This window comes from Sorex araneus, chromosome 6, assembly GCF_027595985.1.
Source record: "Sorex araneus isolate mSorAra2 chromosome 6, mSorAra2.pri, whole genome shotgun sequence".
In the NCBI taxonomy this organism is placed as follows: domain Eukaryota; kingdom Metazoa; phylum Chordata; class Mammalia; order Eulipotyphla; family Soricidae; genus Sorex; species Sorex araneus.
The window spans coordinates 124660596-124679942 of record NC_073307.1 but is presented as its reverse complement, the minus strand read 5'-3'; the positions used below and the strand labels follow the sequence as shown (position 1 = coordinate 124679942).

The 19347-nt window shown below is 37.5% G+C and overlaps 1 pseudogene; it reads left to right on the top strand.

Annotated features, from left to right (window-relative positions):
• Window positions 1–2146: 2146 nt before the first annotated feature.
• The window catches only part of LOC129405954 (craniofacial development protein 2-like), an 81599-nt pseudogene continuing 64398 nt past the window's right edge, over window positions 2147–19347 (top strand).

Genomic DNA, 19347 nt, shown 5'->3' with positions numbered 1-19347 from the left:
ACAGCTCTATTCCAGCTGTCATCTCCAAATCACATTACGTGTCCGACCCATCTGACTTTTGACACCTTGGCAAATGAGACAGTGTCCCTGATTCTGGATAGTCAATGGAGGTCAGAACTTTGGATTCCTTCTCTCATTTGAGTGAAACATGATATTCCAAGCAAAGATCTTTCAATTCCTCTTTGGGAGACCCGGATAGTATTCTCATCCTATTTTTGTAGGGCCCAGGTCTCTGAGGCATATGTTAGTGCAGGAAAAACAGTGGAGTCAAAAAGATGTGCCTGGAGCCGGAGGTTCTTCGTCTTCTTAACAACTTTTTCGACGCTCTTGGAAGCACTCCATGCTGTTCTCTTACTCCTGCGCATCACAAGTGCCAGGTCATTTGTCATGTTGAGTTCTCAACCCAGGGAAATTGATAAATGTTAGACAGAGCAGCATCTTGAACTCTCGTGAAACCTCAATGAGGTTGGTCACTGTGTGGATATGGTCAATCGTGCTGAATCCAAAATCAATATAGACACTAATACTCAAGTCAAATAGAGACACACTACCTGGCTTGCTCACATGGCTGTCCTTCATCTAGTGTTCTGCCAATCCTATTCAGGATGACTCGAGTGAGTAACTTGTAGACGACGGACAACAGGCAGTTTGGGCAATAGTTGCCGATGTTATGGATGTCTCACTTCTTATACAACAGACTGGTCTTGCTGGTTTTCCATTGGGACGGAACCTTGCATTCAGACAGGTAGTGTGTGAAGAGCCAAGCCAGTGTATTGATGAGTTTTGGAGGCAAATTCTTCAGGTGTTTGTGTCTGACCTTGTCTGGACTGGGTGCTGTATGCTTCTTTACCAAGGAAATGGTGTGTCAAATTTTGGAAGGAAGAACATTAGGAACAACGACAACATATCCACCCTGTGGAATTTGGTATGTGGGCAGGTGCATGTGGCTATCGAAGAGATCTGAATAGAAGTCATGGATAACCTTCTCCATTGCCTTTCTGGAAGATGTGATAGATCCATCAGGATGACATAGGGCAGTCATCTTGGTCTTATAGTTGGTGAAGGACAGGCGGGAGTTGCGAATACTTTTCCCGGCTGCTGCCACATCGGTGAACACTACTGTACTCTCTTTGAGGCCTTCCTTTATCGCTTCTCTGCTCAGCTTTGCAAGCTCAGATGTTAGCTTGTGATTGCCAAACTACGCTGGTAAATGAGCTCGAGAGTTTCCAAAGACAGGCATCTTTTTATGGCTTTCTCTCTCTCAGCATTTCTCTCACAATCATGGAGATGCTGAACCCGTCGATGGTATTTCTCATCAATGTTTTCAACGATGGCATCTTCCTATATTGCTGCAATGTGCCAAAGAGCTCCCAGTTGGTGGTAGTTCTGGGAGTTCTCGTAAACTTTGCAGCCCTTTTTCACCTCTCCGTGAATTAGAATTTTGCCTAAATGAGACAGTTGTCTGATTCCATTTGGAATTTTGGGACAATAGCAATGTGGGCCAGGCAAAACCATCAATTGAATATGATGTAGTCAATTTTATTGTGAAACTGTCCACCAGGAGATTCCCATGTCCTGCATTTAGATTAGGCCTTCTGGAACTGTGAGTTACCATGGATGGTCTTGGTCAATATGATGAACTGAGACAGTCTCTCACCCTGTTCATTCCATTCTAGTCTGTGGGTCCCGATGTGGAGTTCTTTGGGCAGCCTTCTTGGTCCTATCTTTGCATTAAAACCATAAAAAAACCATAAAGACCTTGTATGTTTGATGGTTCACCCCTTGATGGTTCAGCACCTCCTCCCTCAATGGTTTAGTGCCTCATTGTGGCAAGGGGGTGGCAACTGTCACTATCCAAGAACAAACCAACAGATAATGCCCAGAGATGCAGGCAGGTGCAGGGCTGAACTCCTTTTATCGACTGTGTCTATCTGGCCAGTACTTTCTGTACATGAGCAGCACATCCATGCACTAGGTGTGTGGTATGTTTGTCAGCATGCAGATCATTACAACATGCCACCCACACAGCAGAGCCTGGCAAGCTACCGTGGAGCCCCTAATACAGCAGCATTGAAAAGGATGAGCAAGGAGAGTCTGCTAAAATCTCAAGGTCGAACGTAGGCTGCCAAAGCAAAGAAAGACTAATATGACTGTCTGCACTTTTAATGCACATGTACTGGCATCAGAAGCATCCATCAAAGACCTGATGGTACAAGTGCAGAAGATCAAGTACAATATCATTGGAATGACTGAGATGAGAAGGCATCAATCACATCACACCGTTTTTGACACTAGAGAAGAACTGTTCCTCGGAACTGTTCCTCGGGATAGTAGAGGCATTGGTGCTGTCCTTGTCCCCAACAACACGAACTTGGCCATAAGCATTGATTCGTTTGAATACCTAACAACCCAAATCGGACGATTACATTTGAATAGATGTGGCTCATTGCTGGCGGTTTCTATCTTCATCGTCTATGCACCAACATCCAACTACGATGAAGAAGAAATTGAGAAGTTCTACATGGAGCTGGAGAAGTTCTATAAAGAAGACCACACCTTCTACAAATTTATTTTTAATTTGTATTATTTATTTTTCTTCTGTTTGGGAGGCACAGACACCGCAATATTCAAGGGTTATTCCTAGCTCTGCATCCAGGAATTACTTCTGTCTGTGTTCAGGAGACTCTATGGGGTATCAGATACGAAACCTGGGTAGGCTGCATGCAATACAAGTGTGCCCTATGCACTACATGATTGCTCAGGCCCCTGATTTATTTCAGTTTTAGCCTTAAATGGATAGAAATTTTAACACATTGCTGGTACAGCCTACCATGTTTGTTATTAAAATCTTTATCTTAATTTTTGGGGTCACACCCAGTGATGCATCAGATGCAGATGCTCCTGGCTCTGCACTTAGGAATTACTCTTGACAGATCTTGGGGGACCATATGGGGTGCCGGGGATTGAACTCAGGTCAGCCACTTACAAGCAAACACTCTACCCACTGTTCTGTTGCTCTGGCCCCTTGATATTAAAATTAAAACTTCTGTTTTTTTCATTCACATTTTAAGTTTTGCCTTTATCTTTTTTTACGTTTAGCTTTTAAAAAATATGATTTGTATTATCTGCGTCTTTTGTGTTTAAAAAATGTAGTATGTGCATTTGCTAACCAAACTAAGTTTATTTATTTTAATAAATTCCATTTAAATTTAAGGTTTTACATTATATTTAATATGAACCCTCACACATTTTAAATATTCTATTGTATTATTTCACAGTTATCTACTGATATCTATATTTTTAGTATTTTTTCATCCTGGTAATTTTTTCACCAATGCTTTCTTTAAATAGGAATTGGGGTTCCAGCAAGTGCTTGCACCCATGTATGGAGACTGTGAACTAAGCTTTTGCCCCACGCCGGCTAACGGAGGAAATAACCTTCCTTCTTGGTCTCTCTCCCCTCTGGGAGAAGGCGTGGTGTCCGACATTTTGTGGGTCCGTTGAGAAGGTATGAACTTTGGCGAGGAAAAAAAAAAAAAAATGTGTGCTTTGAACTTGAAACAGCCGCGGGATACAGGGCCAGCCCCAGTCGGGGCCACGCGGCCGCTACCGCGGCTGCGCGACATTTTATCTCTTCATTCACATCAATGGAAAACTTATTATCAAATATTTCCCTATTAATAGAGCTGTATTCTTAGGGGATAAATTCCAAGAATAGTGAGTCTGTTTTGAAACTCTAAGAACAATAGTGAGTTATGTGTTGAAATCTGGAATTTAATCAAGGTAAAGAGAAAAGGAAGTGAAATTATCACTCACCTATGGGGTGGGTTGGGGGGTGAGGGGTGGTCTGTATACTGTTTTTTCTTTTGTTTGTTTGTCTGTTTTGTTTTTGCTTTTGTTTTTGTTTATATTGGTGGTGGAATATGGGCACTGGTTAAGGGATGGGTGTTTGAGCATTGTGTAACTGAGATATAAGCCTGAGAAGTTTGTAACTTTCCACTTGGTGATTCAATAAAATAAAATAAATAAATAAATAAATAAATAAATAAAATGTAAAAAAAAAAAGATTATTTTTTATGCTTTTTTGGTTGATATTGTCTAGTAGTTTATTAAACTAAGCAACAAAGATGACTTTCTTCTTTTTACCTTCACCTCTTCCATTACCCAGTTTTAATTGTAGATATTTCATTCAAAACTCCTTTTGCAATCTTAAAAGTGTCTGTATTTTTTCTTCTTTATTTTTCTTGAGGTTGACACCGCTGATACAATAAGCCAACATATTTCACTTTTATCTACTTTCTTTTTCTTAATTATATAAACTGCTAGTTTTACCAAAGTATATGAAATATACAAACTATTTTTTGCCAGTCAATTATATTATCCTGATTTGAAAGTTAATTTCTGGATTTGCTATAGCCTAGTCACATGGCACTTAAAACTTATCTTCTAATATTTTCTTTAAGGAGATTTATACAGGGCCAATATTTTTTAAGTGATAGGAAGGATTCTACAGTAATGAGGGAAGCAGATTATTCTGAGACGTCCTAGAATAAGTACGTATCAGATATCAACAGTGTCAAGCCCATATAGCAGGCAATTTAGAGAAAATTAAAGGTTCTTGTTCTTTAGAAGTTTACAGCTTTTTTAATGCACTGCTATTTGGCACAACAAATATCAGGGTTATGCTAAGGCAATGCATGCTCCAGCCATTTTTACCTATATTTCTGAACACCGAATTTCAGATCCTTTAAGACCAATTTCTTTCTATCTGGTCTATTGCCCACCATATGGGAAAGAGTTGTAATAACACAAGTGAGAATTGATGTTAGGACTAGAGAAAATTAATTGTTGCCATAAAAGCCTACTGAGCCATACTAAACCATTTTTATAAAAATCCCAAATCTACCCTCGATCATATAGCAATTCTTTAAATAAACAAATTTCTTTTTAGAAGTTTTCTAGTGCTCTGCCAGGTAAATTATACTCTCAACTATTAGCATTACTCTCTTTCTAACATAAAAATGGACTTGATCTTTGTTCCTCTTAGTATCTGTCTTTGTTCTTAATGGCTCATTATTTATTAGGTGAGATTAGGGAAAAATCTATATCTATCTGTCTACCTAATACTTCCAAGCTGTTATATTAAATTATAATTAATATATGATACTATTTTAGTATTAGGCATACAACAGAATGATTTCACATTTGTGCTCATAGAGAAATTATCACCTCCAAAGTTAACATCTTTTCTTAGCGACCTCCAAATTTGAAATGTCATATTATTGATAATAGTGTTCAGATTGTGTATCATATCTCCTTGATTTACATTTTTTAATGCAACTGAAATTTTATATTGCTTGATCCACATCACAACTTTCACCCAACATCCAAACATTCCCCAATCTAATAGACGTTACTCTATTTTCTGCCTCAATCAGTTTACTTTTGCTTTGTATTATTGTTTCTTTTAAATTTTATTTTCCATTTCCACATACTAGGGAACCATACAGTATGTGTCTCTCTCTGACATGTTTTACTCACCACAATTCTATCAAGGTCCACTGATGAGAGATGGTGATGTCACAGAGAGCAACATTTTATTCTCCTTTTTTTTTTGTTTTTTTAAGCCACACCCTGATATACTTGGGGCTTACTCCTGGCTCTGGATTCAGGGATCACTCCTGGCAGGGCTCAGGCGACCATATGAGGACCAAATTTGGGTCAACATTATGCAAGACAAACGCCCTACCTACTGTGTCAAGGTTGCAGCTCCTTTTCCTTTATTTTGAGTAGTATTCTACTGTGTACCTATAACACATCTTTATTAGTTCATAGTTGTTGGACACAGGTTGGTTCCTATATCCTGGTTACTGTAAATAATGCCCTAGTGAATGCAAGGATGCATACATATATGTTTTCAAGTGGTTTTCTGGAGGTCCAGGAGGTCCCCACTGACAATCCTCTGTCAACCAGGTTGGTGGTTTGCTACAAAGTCCCAAGGGTGAATGCTGCTTGGCAAACCCCAAGGTGCCAGGGATTATTAGGAGTCTACTGAACAATGGGACGACAGTGCTACTGTGCTACTTGGTGGTGTTGAGGGCTTCCTGGGCTTATTTCAGTGATGTTTGGGAGATTACAGTAATTGCATACTAGATTTGTTTCCTAATCATTGTACATTCTCCCAGCCCTACAACAAGTATTGTAGGATAACATTGCCAGAGGGAGCTTAGGTTTATTGGGTTACTCCCATCACAGTACTCCCATTCCTATGTTTTTGGGGTTTTTTTGTGACCTCTTTCTTTGTGTTCTGTTATCTTGTAAATATTGCTTTTCTCTTCTCCTTAAGTCATTTGCACAGTTAATTCAGAGCAATGTTCTTTTTATATAGACACAGGAAAATAGTTGATGCTATGCTTTTGTAACTTGGGAGTTGATTGACTCTGAATGATATTCACCCCTAGGCATCTGTTCTCTCAACTTAAGTCTCAGTTGCCCTTACTTCTTAGCACCCCAAAACCAGGGTCCTGATGAAGAAATGGACAGACCCAGGACAAGCAGTGAGCTACCCTGGCATCAAAATGGGCCAAAACAAACCACCAATTTAATACATAACTGTAAGTGAAGAGCTTAGTCATGGACAAATTATGTCATGATTCAAAGAGTAATAACTAGAGAAGGACCCTGCTAGGGTTTGGAATGATTAATCTGGCCTGAGCACTGTAGTCTGAGATCTATAGTGAGATGTCTCTAGTAGAGGCACCCTACAAGCTCAATGTATCTCTTACTGTGTCCATACAAAATAACTAATATTAGGAAGTAGAACTAACATGTTAATTAAGATGTTAATTAAGTTATTGGACTAAGGAGAGGAGAAACACCCACAGTTGGTATTTCTGCCCTTGAGCCTTATGGATGATCAGAAGGGCTTTTGACATGTTGATTGTGATACCAGATGAGGTGCGGTGTCTATCCCCATTGCACGGAGTTGGCGGGAGAGACTAGAGAGAGACCAGAACAGCAAGATGGAGCATGGAGAGACTAGCAAGGGGGACAGAGAGAGAAAAATGAAAAGGAAGAATTCAGGAGCAGGTGCAAGGAGAGACGAGAAAACTGGCTGCGAGAGGGAGCACAGAGATGAGCGGGAGAGACAGGAGGAGACAGGAATGTGGGGCAATGTGAGACTAGACTGGGGAACTTAGAGAGATTGGAAGAGGTGCGTGGGGAGGATGGAATAAATAGCAACTGATCACCAACCAGCCTGGCAGCTTCGTCTCCTCCTTAGTCTGCCCAGGACATCAGCCATCCTGGGAGGGAAAGTGGGCTGAGACCACTGAACAAGGGCCGTGAGAGAGAGATGCGTGGTGTCTCCCAAGCCACCTGGCGATTACACAGAGGATATTAATGCAGACTCCTATTTTTGACAATATTTAGGTGATATATATTTCTGGTTGATGAAAATACCATTATCAGGATACCATAGATATAATGAACTCATTTAATGGCAGTAATTAAATCGAGCAGTCTAGGTTCTGTGTATTCAGAGATAAAAAGCATATTAACTTTATAACTTAATTTAATGATGAAAATAAACAGACTAATAAATGATTACAATATAATGTCATTATAAGAGGTTTGCACATTTATTTTGGGAGCACTGAGAAGCTCTCATTTAGAAAGGATTATGAGAGTATTCTAGAGCTGACTTTTAAAGAATAAATAGAAGTCAGTGAATCACAGAATGTTGATGGAGGGGTTTTTGTTTTGTTTTTGAAAGACTACGTAACACATGTATCGAAGTCACCAAAGTAGGATATGACACGAAGTGCTGGTAAAAGTGGCTGTTCTCTGCAGTGTAGATGGAGCATGTGTAGTATGAATGCAGCTGTTTGGGAACTGAGATTTAGAGAGATGGGTGCAAACGTGCACCTCTGCCAACTTCCACACATTTTTATAATCTTCAGTAAGATTATTTTCCCCCACAAAAATATTTGGGCTGGAGAGATAGCACAGCGGTTGGGCGTTCGCCTTTCACGCAACTGACCCAAGTTCGACTCTTCCGCCCCTCCCTGAGAGCCCGGCAAGCTACCGAGAGTATCGAGCCCACGCGGCAGAGCCTGGCAAGCTACCCGTGCATATTGGATAGGCCAAAAACAGTAACAATAAGTCTCTCAGTGAGAGACGTTAGTGGTGCCTGCTCGAACAAATCGATGAGCAACAGAATGACAGTGACAGTGACAAAAATATTTAAACTGAAAATTCAAGGAGAATTTCAGAGATGGCTCAAGTGGTAGAATACTATCACTGTCATTGTCATCCCATTGCTCATCGATTTGCTTGAGTGGGCACCAGTAATGTCTCTGTTGTGAGACTTGTTTGTTACTGTTTTGGGCATGTTGAATATGCCACCGGTAGCTTGCCAGGCTCTGCCATGCGGGCAAGATACTCTTGGTAGCTTGCCGGTAGAATACGAGCCTGGAATATTGTAGTTCAATACTAGGACCATTAGGACCTCAGTTCAATTACTAGGACCACACAGTCAGATGTGGCCTTGACTTCCAGGTACTGTAGTGACTCCATGAAACCAAACTTGAAATTCAATAACCGATTACATTTTATTTTATTTGGGGAGGAAGGTGGAGGCAGTGTTTATGGCTTACTCATAGCTCTGCATTCAGGGATCACTCTTCTCTGATCTCAGTGGACCATATGCGGTTCCAGGGATTGAACCTGGGTCGGTCACAAGAAAGTGCCCTACACAATGTACTTTTGCTTCAGACTCTCAAACTACTCATAAATTTTTTTATGGAACGGAAAGGGTGTCGGGGCCCTTGAGTAGAGTGAGGATGGTACACTGGTGAGAGGTGTGGTGTTGGAATTATGTACATAAAAAATTGTCATTGACAATATTATAAATTACAATAAATAATGTTAATATTTAATATTAAATATATCTAATATAAACATATTATGCAATATATGGTTAATATGTATATTATTTAACAAGTTTATTATATTAACTATTTATCAAAGAATTATAAGTTTCCAATAAGTATCATGAATTCTGTTGCGCACTCAGGAGACAGTATTTAATAAAAACAATTATGCTTCCTCCTTATTACAATTGTAAGGCCAATTTATATTCTCTAGCATTTATATTCTAGAACCCAATCTCTATAATGAATTTGTTCATGCCTTATTGCACTGGTTTGCCCTAGTTGGCCTGGAAACACTTTTAAATATACCTCAATCTTAAAAAAAAAAAATTAAAGGTAATTCTCCCTTTTAAATGCATCATTTTCTACAGCTGAATTCCCTTGTTTCTCTTCACCAAAACATCTTCCTTCTTTCTCCTATTTCCCCCTTCGAAACTCTCTTATTCTGATTTCACTAGCGCAGTTTTGCTCAAGGTTGCAGTCTTCACCTTGATAAACATATGATAAATTCTCATTTCTCCTTCTATTCAACCTCATAACTGCAACTGGGCAGGAGTGTAGGACTCAAGACATAGTTACTTGACCTATGTTCAGTCACTTCCTCTCCCTCTTAACTCTTTCTATTATCTAACTGGCTACATGTCATGTAGGTGAGATTTAAAATGACCACTTGTATTTAACTAGATTACCAGGTGTCCTACTCAGTACTCTTATTTTGATTATAATGAAGTAGAGTTTGTTGACTATATCAGTAGTATGAAAGAAGTAGAAAAGGGGGCAATCTCATTTTTTTAAAAATAGTTATGCCATAGGGCATACATATCTTTGACCTCACTGGCTGCAACGTGATTATATAGTGACAGCTAACTAACTATACGATATTATAAAAAATGCGCTACTCTTTTTCTTGATTGCCTTTTAGATAATCCCTAAAATTTGGAGCTTTGTTACTAAAGAGAGTGCTGATACTGGTATAAGTAAGTAGGGCTCTCTTCTATTATGTAATCATCCATACATTTCTATCTTTTCCTTTTAATCCAAAGCATTAGAATATGGGACAGTATATATAAGCTGGGATAATGTATATTGAATTATTTCAGAAAATCTGTATTTCTTTGGGTTCTTGAGAGTAAGTAATATTACCACCGTGACTACCAGAGGTATTTAGTGTCACAATTTTGTTTTGCAACTCAGGAGCAACAGGAACCTCTGTGTCCCAGGTAACCTCAGTTCCTAAGCACATTGCACTCCTTTCCTTTCCCAGAAGATCAGAAAAACATCCAGACCAGAAAAACCTACACTTGTATTGATAGTGTATCCCTTCCTTGCTGTCTGATTGATTTCCTCTTACATAAACAAGGATTTGCAGAACTGAACACAAGGATGTATATTCCCTATGCACACACAGTTTTCTAACCAATTAAACAACATATGTAAATAAGGGACTAATTGAAAGTTTGATTTTTTGGGGAACTTTCTGTTTATTTCCTCTATTAAAGAATCACTGTATACCCAGCACATAGAACATGGCCTAATGCTCCATAGACATTTCAATGAACAATTCATCCTGGGAAGTAAACAATACAGTTTTGGTGGGGATATCAGTTTTAGGAAAATAGGTAATGTTTCAAGTGGTTGAGGAGAATGTGAGAGAACTACCAACTTTGGAGTGTAGTGTTAGTAACCCATTTGATATCAGTTAATATACATTTTATGGGTTAAGTATATTAATTATTTTTCACCAAAAGTGACTGATTACTAATATTCAGTCACAATAAATAATAAGCAGAGTTTATCTTATGTTCAAAATTTAGAATGTTTTTAAAATTATTATTAAAGGCATGGGACATTTTTGCTTTGGGGGTTCATTACACAAAGGAGAATGAAACTAATTACTTTTAGTGTCTTGAATTAAAAAATATAAAGGAAATGTGTGTTAGAATCGAATAATTACAATTTCAAGCACTGTCTTTTTGATATGGAGTGGTGGCAGCAATTTCTTATGTAAATCTCATTTAATTTTCATGAGTATATAATTAAAAATAGCATGTGAAACTTGCAAAGATGTTACTATGCTTATCTTAGAAGTGATAATATTAAAACTTAAGGAGTTTAATGACTTCCCTAAACATTGAAAGAAAAGTAGAGAAAAAGTAGAACAGGATTTTAAATTGCATTATTCATCTAATGTTCTAAAAAGGAAAGAAAAAGTACATCTGGATATTCTCAATTCCATTAATTAACATAATTTAGATTACCATAATAATATTAGGAAAAAATTTTCATCTCATTTCATTTAACTCAGAGGAAGAAATCAGTAGGTGTTTGTATTTTGTTAGTAATGTTTTCTTTAACTCCAGCTGCCTACACTAAGTAAACCATAACTTCAGGTAGGTGATGTCCTGAATTCACATAAATAATAGATACAAAATAAATTTATTAAAGGAATAACATTTTGCTTTGGAAAATAATAGGTGCATTTTAGTGTGACTCGAATATCAACCAAGTTTCAAGCAGCAAGGTGTGGTAGAAAAAGTCTGGGTACTGAAACACACAAATCAGAAACTGGTTCTAGCCTTCTCTGAAAATTAGTTTTGTCATTCACAGTATAGAAATGATAATGAATTCTTCATATTGTGGTTGAGAGCACTCAGGATAGACTCGCACTAGGAATTAAATGTATCTGACTGAAAATGACACACTTTTGATCAAATTTCACAAATTTTAGCAGACTATAACAAGATCTATCTAGCAGAAAGGAGAGAGAAAATTTATTTGTGGATCTGAAAGGAGAATGAGAAGTATTGGTTAATACCCTCATATAGCATAGTAACTGAAAATTAACTAGAGCCATATAAAGAGTTAAAACAAATAAAATACCAGTAATTTTGAAAGCATATTTTCCAGAATACTCAGAAGAATATTGGTAGGTATTTTCAGAAAATTTCACTAGTCAGATAAATTTTAAGAAATATTAAAGTTTTCAATGTTAAGGTTTTTTTTCTATAAGATTTCAATAGCCTACAAAAATATATCATGGATTTCCAAAGAGAGAGCTGGAAATTAAGATATGTACCATTTTTCAGTGTTGTAAATTCTACAATTTTTTTTTACTTGTTTGTTTACTTTTTAAGAACCAGTGTTAGTAATTCTAGAATTATTATTTGGTAGCTAGTAAGAAATAAGGGAGGGTTGCTATTTTTAAGTCTGAATGAAAATACAAAGACTTCAAGGTTGTTAGTAACACTCTTCTAAACTTCATAAAAGCAAAATAGGTAGATACTACAGTTTGGGGTTTTTCTGTCATTGATAACACAGTGTAGTGAGTTAAAATGTTTAGAAATAAAGTCACTCATGAGAAAGATGCTCACTAAAATTAACAGTAAATGCCATTGTCCAATGAGTGTTAAATGCATATAGCTGTAGGAAGTGAAAGAGCTGGTCTTGGAGAAGAGACTGAGGTCGTTATACCACAGTTGAGGCTGAGTTGCTAGAACCATCTTTCTCCTGGTATAATGATTTCACTCTCTTATTCAATTAATATTTCATTTCTAATGACACTAATAAATAGTTCACTCTAAATGCTGTGTCATAAGGTTGATCTCATAAAAGGGAGAATGGAGAAGGTACTGGTTCAGATGCAACTGCTTTTTATGGATCTGTACCTGGGAAAAAGGTCACAAGAGGATGAAATGATATCCTAACTGGTACTTTGCTGATTATTATCAAAAGGGTTGTAAAGGTCATCTATTCATGATTTATAAGCAAGGCATAATAATTGTTGAATATAAAACTACCTGGATGAGCAAAAGGCTGTCAAGACACATAGACCAGACTCATATTAAGTTTATTATATTTAGAATTTATCTAAATCTGAATATAAGTGAGTCACATCAAATCAGATTTTACTTGGATGTTGTTTTATGTTTTTTTAAAGCATAGATAGGTGGAAAAATATATATCTTAAACCATGTTATATGTGAGGTTCAGATTGTAGCTATCTTAAAATTAAGTAGACTTACATTTTGAACAGTGATTCTGAGATTACTGGAATTCACAATTTAAATGCATTATACAACTACATTTAAACTTAGCTGTATGTGCTTATACAAATACTTTGGACAGATTATGACTGACACACAATATTTTTATGAGTGACTGGAACGATAGCACAGTGAATAGGGTGTTTGCCTTGCATGCGGTTGACTTGGGTTCGATTCCTCCATCCCTCTCAGAGAGCCCGGCAAACTACCAAGGGTATCCTGCCCGCACTGCAGAGCCTGGAAAGCTACTCATGCATATTCGATATACCAAAAACAGTAACAACAAGTCTCACAATGGAGATGTTATTAGTGCCAGTTCGAGCAAATCAATGAACAATGGGGACGACAGTGCTACAGTAGAGATGATAATTTTCTCAGTATTGATTAATATTTTTTTGATCATTTAACTTCATGTTCTTCAAAGGCAAGTAGTAAGATAATATTTCTTTTTTTCTAAATTTTATTTTTATAAAGTAGTTCACAGCACTTGATTATATATTTTTTTAAATTTTATTTTAATGAATCACCATGAGAAACAGTTATATACTTACAAACTCTCATGATTACATTTCATCATACAATGTTCAAGAACCAGTGCCCATTCTACACATTTGATTACATTTAATGTTCAAACACCAATTCCATCACCATTACACCTTCCCACCACCATATTTTGGATGTTTCAATCCTGAACTCCAATACCTGCCCCAAAGCAGAACCAAAATAATTTATTTTGTATATTTTTTGGGGCAGAGAGTCTCTTGCCTGCACGCCTGGCTGTCTTCCCTGGGGCCCCTCGGAGGGGATGGGCTCCAGCTTCCCTCCCCACCCCGAGCAGAGCTCCCTGCAGCCGAAAACCACTGGAACCTAGCTACAGCCATGCTCGAGGCACCTCTCCACATGTTAGAGCAGGCCTCATGCATGAAGGTACCGGCAGAGGAACCCAGGTGTGTGTAATACCATCAATGGAAAAAATCCAGAGAGAGACTTAAAAGCAAGCTCTCAGAAGCGCGAGGAGGCTTTTTGGCCATGTGATATCATGTAGCCTGCTTCTCCCTCTGGGAGAAACTGGCAATCTTCTGAGAGTTTCCTGCCCACATGGGACAGCCTTGCAAGCTTCCCATGGTGTATTCATATGCTAAATCCAGTAACAAGCTGGATCTCATGCCCCTGACCCTGAAAGAGCCCCCAGTGTGACATTGTTCAAAGGGGGAGGGCAGAGTGGAGATAGCCTTCTAAGATCTCAGGGAAAGGACAAAATGAGAGGTTACTGAGCCCACCCGAGAAATCGGTGATTAAAGGGATTTTCGTGACTCGTGATTTTTTTGTTATGAATATTTCACCTAAAATGCTTCAGAAAAGCTTTCCTTAGGGGAGAGTGTGTGAAGATTGTTGTATTTCACCTAGGGGCCACTACATGCCCATCTATAAGAGATTACTAATATGTTGTTAAAGGTTGAGCCATATATATATATATATACATATATATATATACATATATATATATTTCAGTCTAAAAACGTAGAATTCTGACTGGTCATGTGACTCAGTGGTAAAGCACATGCCTCACACAGGAGAACTGAGTTCAATCCTGGGCATCACAAAAAATACCGTAGATTATAAAAACATAATTTTCTATCTTATTTTATTGGAAAGTAGATAATTTTCAGTTACATATTTCAAACTCATTTATTAGATCTTGTTAATTTTTACTAGATGGTAGTCATAAATATCAATGTTCCTTAACTTATATCACAATTTATAATTAGAAATGTTCATTTTTTATATTGATTTTGTTGATATTTTTGAATTCTTTATATATCTTGGAGAGTAAAACTTTATCTGATATGATGACTGTGGATATTATCTTCCATCCACTTGAGTCTCTTAGTTTTATCCTGTTTTTTTTACCATGTTTATTGAAAAAATATTTATTAATAGTATATAATAAATATTTAAATTAATGTAGTCTCATTTATTTTTGTTTCTTTTGCTTTTTTCTGGTGCCATCATAACATTGAAAAGACCATTTCAGAAGTTAAAAATCTTGATGTATTCTGCTTATATTTTCCAGTATGTACTTTATATATTTTGGTCTAATCTCAAGATCTTAATCCACTTTGAGTTTCTTTTTGTGTAAGTTGTGAGTTATAAACCCGACTTCATTTTTTTTAAAACATATAGTTGTACAGTTTTCCTACCACCATTTGTTGAAGAAGCTACCTTTACTCCACGTAGTACACCCAGCTCATTTGTCAAATATAAGTTGAGCAGAGATCTTGAGATTTGTCTGAGTACTCAATTCTAATTCCTGGATCAGAGTCTATCCTTATTTTAGTATCATGCTATTTTGATCATTACAGCTTTGATAGTATAGCTTTAAGTTTGATAATGAGATACATTCCAATTTTTAATTTCTTAGTATGGCTTTGCTATTCAGGTGCTTTATGATTTTGTGAAATTTGCTATTGATTTTTCTAAGTACTGGAGAATGTCATCTGAATTTGAATAGGAGTTGAATTAAATTTATATAAAATTTTGGAGCAATAATCATTTTTACAATATTGTTCTTTCCAATCCAGGCAGGAACATTGAATATTTTTTCTATTTCCTAAAGTCATCATATATCTTTTTCTTAAGTAATTTAGATATTTTAAGATAATTCCAAGTACTTTATAGCTTGAGACACTATTTTGAATGGAGTAGAATCTTTTAAAAATCTCTCTTGTAGTTCATTATTTGCATAAATGAATATGACAGGTTTGTTGTGTTGCCTTTGTAGCTATTCTAAAAATACACTCTGTTCTATTGACTATTTCTAGATGTCTTCCAGTAGCCTCTTTGAGGTTTGTATGCATATTATAAAGTTATCTGAAAAGATTAATAGTTTGGCTTATTCTCTTCTTATTTGGGTCCTTTAGGTATTTATTTATTTATTTATTTATTTTTATTTTATTGAATCACCATGTGGAAAGTTACAAAGCTTTCAGGCTTAAGTCTCAGTAATACAATGCTCGAACACCCATCCCTTCACCAGTGCACATATTCTACCACCAAGAACCACGGTAAACCTCCCCTCTACCCCCCCACCAGCAGTGAAAAAGAGTCCCTTTCTCCCCACATCCATGCCAACACCAGTTGTTTTTGTTTTTTTGGATGTGGGCCAGTTTCTGTGGTGTGAGATGGTACCTCATTGCTGTTTTGATCTGCATCTCCCTGATGATTAGTGATGTCCAGCATTTTCTCATGTGTCTCTCAGCCATTCGGATTTCTTCTTTGGGGAAGTTTCTGTTCATTTCATCACCCCATTTTTTTGATTGGGTCGGCAGCTTTCTTCTTGTGGAGTTCTACCAGTGCCTTGTGCATCCTTAATATCAACCCCTTATCGGATGGGTATTGGGTAAATATCCTTTCCCATTCTGTAGGCTGTCTTTGTACTTTGGTCACTGTATCTTTTGAGATGCAGAAGCTTCTTAGTTTAAGATCTCCACCTATCACCATGTACAAAAGTCAGATCAAAATGGATTAAAGACCTCAACATCAGACCACAATCCCTAAGGTACATTAAAGACAAGGTCAGCAAAACCCTCCACGACATTGTAGCCAACGGTATCTTCAAAGATGACACGCCACTGGCCAAGCAAGTGAAAATAGAGATAAATAAATGGGACTAGCTTAAACTAAGAAGCTTCTGCACCTTTTGATTAGTTTTTATTGACTAATTGTTGTTGCTGGTGTTTCTAATACTGTATTTAATAAAAGTGGAGACAGTGAGGGCTGCAGTGATAATACAGCAGGTTGGGTGATTGCCTTGCACGCAGCCAACCTGGGTTCAATTCCCAATATCCCATATGGTCCCCTGAACACTGCCAGGAATAATTCCTGAGTGCAAAGCCAGGAGTAACCCCTGAGCCTTGCATTGTGTTTGATCTCAGAGGGAATGCTTTGAGCTTTTCATCTTTAAAAATGATACTGGGGGACGGTGGGCAGAGGTGGTAGGACAATTGTCTTGCACAGAGGCAACCTGTGTTCAATTCCTGGCACCCAGGATGGTCACTGAGGTCCACTGGAAGTGATCCCAGAGCAGACAGTAAGGGGTAAACTCTAAGCACTACTGGATAAAACCAAACCAAACCAAACAAAAAATGACACTGACTTTGTGTTTGTTACAGAAGATTACTAATATTTTAAGAAAAATTCCTACCCTCACCATTTTTCTGAGTTCTTTTTTTATAATCATGGATAAATATTAATCTGGACAAAAGATTTCTTTGAATCTCTTGCTACGATCATGTATTGATATCCCTTTGTTGATATTGTGTATTAGGTTAATTAATTTCAATGTTAAATCATCCTTGCATGACTGGGATAATTTCAAATTGATCATGGTATATAATTTGCTTAATACATAGTTGAATTAAGTTCACCAAAATTTTGTTGAGGAATTTTTAATTGATGTTCATCAGGTCTGAAGTTATATATTTTTTATAGTGTGTCTCTATTTGACTTGAGTATTAGTGTCTATATTGATTTTGGATTCAGCACGACTACCCATATCCACATGGAGACCAAGGTCAACTGAAGTTTTGCAAGAATTCAAGATGCTGCTCTGTCTAACGTTCATCAATTTAAAGAAAGCTTTTGATTCTGTTGAGACTGAAGCAGTCATTGAAGCCCTAGCCAAACAGAGTGTTCAAACTCAGTACATCAGGATCATCTGTGAGCTATATTACAGATTCATTGCCAGGATCTCACCATTCTACAAGGAAGTGATCATTGATGTGAAGAGAGGGGCACAGCAAACAATAGCATTTCATCGAAACTCTTCAGTGCTGCCCTTGAGAATATCATGCGGTGACTGGAATGGGAAGGAATGGGAGTGAAGATAGACAGTTGGCAACTACACCACCTCTGCTTCGATGATGACATCGTTCTCATAACACCAAATATTAGCCAAGTGGCACAAATGCTGGCCGACTTTGACCAAGAATGTGAAAAGGTCAGACTGCAGCTGAATCTCACGAAGACAATGATCATGAGAAACGGACTAGTTCCTGATGTTCCATTTGCTCTCAACAGAATGAACATCTCCGAATGTAGCAGTTATGTGTACATAGGTTGAGAACTCAACATGACAAACGACCTGGCACCCGAGCTAGCAGGAGGAAGAGAGCGGTGTGGATCACCTTCACGAACCTTGAAGAAGTTGTTAAGAAGATGAAGAACGTCCAGTTCCAGGCACATGTTTTCGACTCCACTGTTCTTCCTGCACTAACATATGTCTCAGAGACCAGGGCCCTATGAAAACAGGATGAGAACACTATTCGGGTCACCCAAAGAGGAATCGAAACAGCTATGCTTGGAGTATCACATTTCACTCAAATGAGAGAAGGAATCTGGAGTTCCTATCTCCATCGACGATTGAGGATCAGGGACGCTGCCCTGTTTTTCAAGGCTTCGAAAATCAGATGGGCCAGACATGTAATGTAATTTGGAGATGACCGCTGGACTAGAGCTGTTACCGACTGGATTCCACGGAATGTCAAAAGAACACCTGCCACCCACCTACGAGATGGTCAGTTTTTTTCATCAAAATCCTGAATGAAGAGTTTGAGGCTCTTTGTGTTCCTGGAGCAAGCAGACGCCATTGGGCTACACTAGCACTCGACAGGGACAAATGAAGACATTACTGTTGCCTGCTCGAGGAAATCGATAAGCGGGATGACAAGTGACAAGTAATAAGTAGCTTCATGGAAGTTATTAGAAATGATTTCTGTTTCTTCAACGTTTTGAAAGAGCTTAAATTACAAAGGTATTAAGTCTCAAAGATTTAATAGAACTCACCAGTGACCCTAACTGATACAGGACTATTGTTTTGGAGGAGGTATTTTAATTACTGTTTCAATTTCCTTGTTTGTGACTGACTTGTTCAGACTGTCAACTTCTTCTTCATTCAGTTCTGGGATACTATATGATTCTAAGAACATGTTTATTTCTTCTAGGTTCTCTAACTTAACATTGTCAAGTTGTTCATAATATCTTGAACTTCTGAAGGTTAGAAGCCAAAGTTTTGTCTATTTTGTTTACTTTTTTGAAGAACCATGTCTTGGTTTCATTAAATCTTTACATTGATTCCTGCAGTAATTTCTATTTCATTGCTTATATTACTTTTGGGAATAATATTTTTTTCTACCAAGTATTTAAGATGTACATTTAGGTTGTGATTTGAGCTTTATCCTCTTTCCTAATTTTACCTGGTGTTTCTCTGAATTTCCCCTTAGCATAGTTTCTGCTGTGTCCAATAGATTATCATTAGCTTTAAGGAATTTTTAATATCTTCCTTGATTTTTCTTCTTTGATCCATTTGTTAT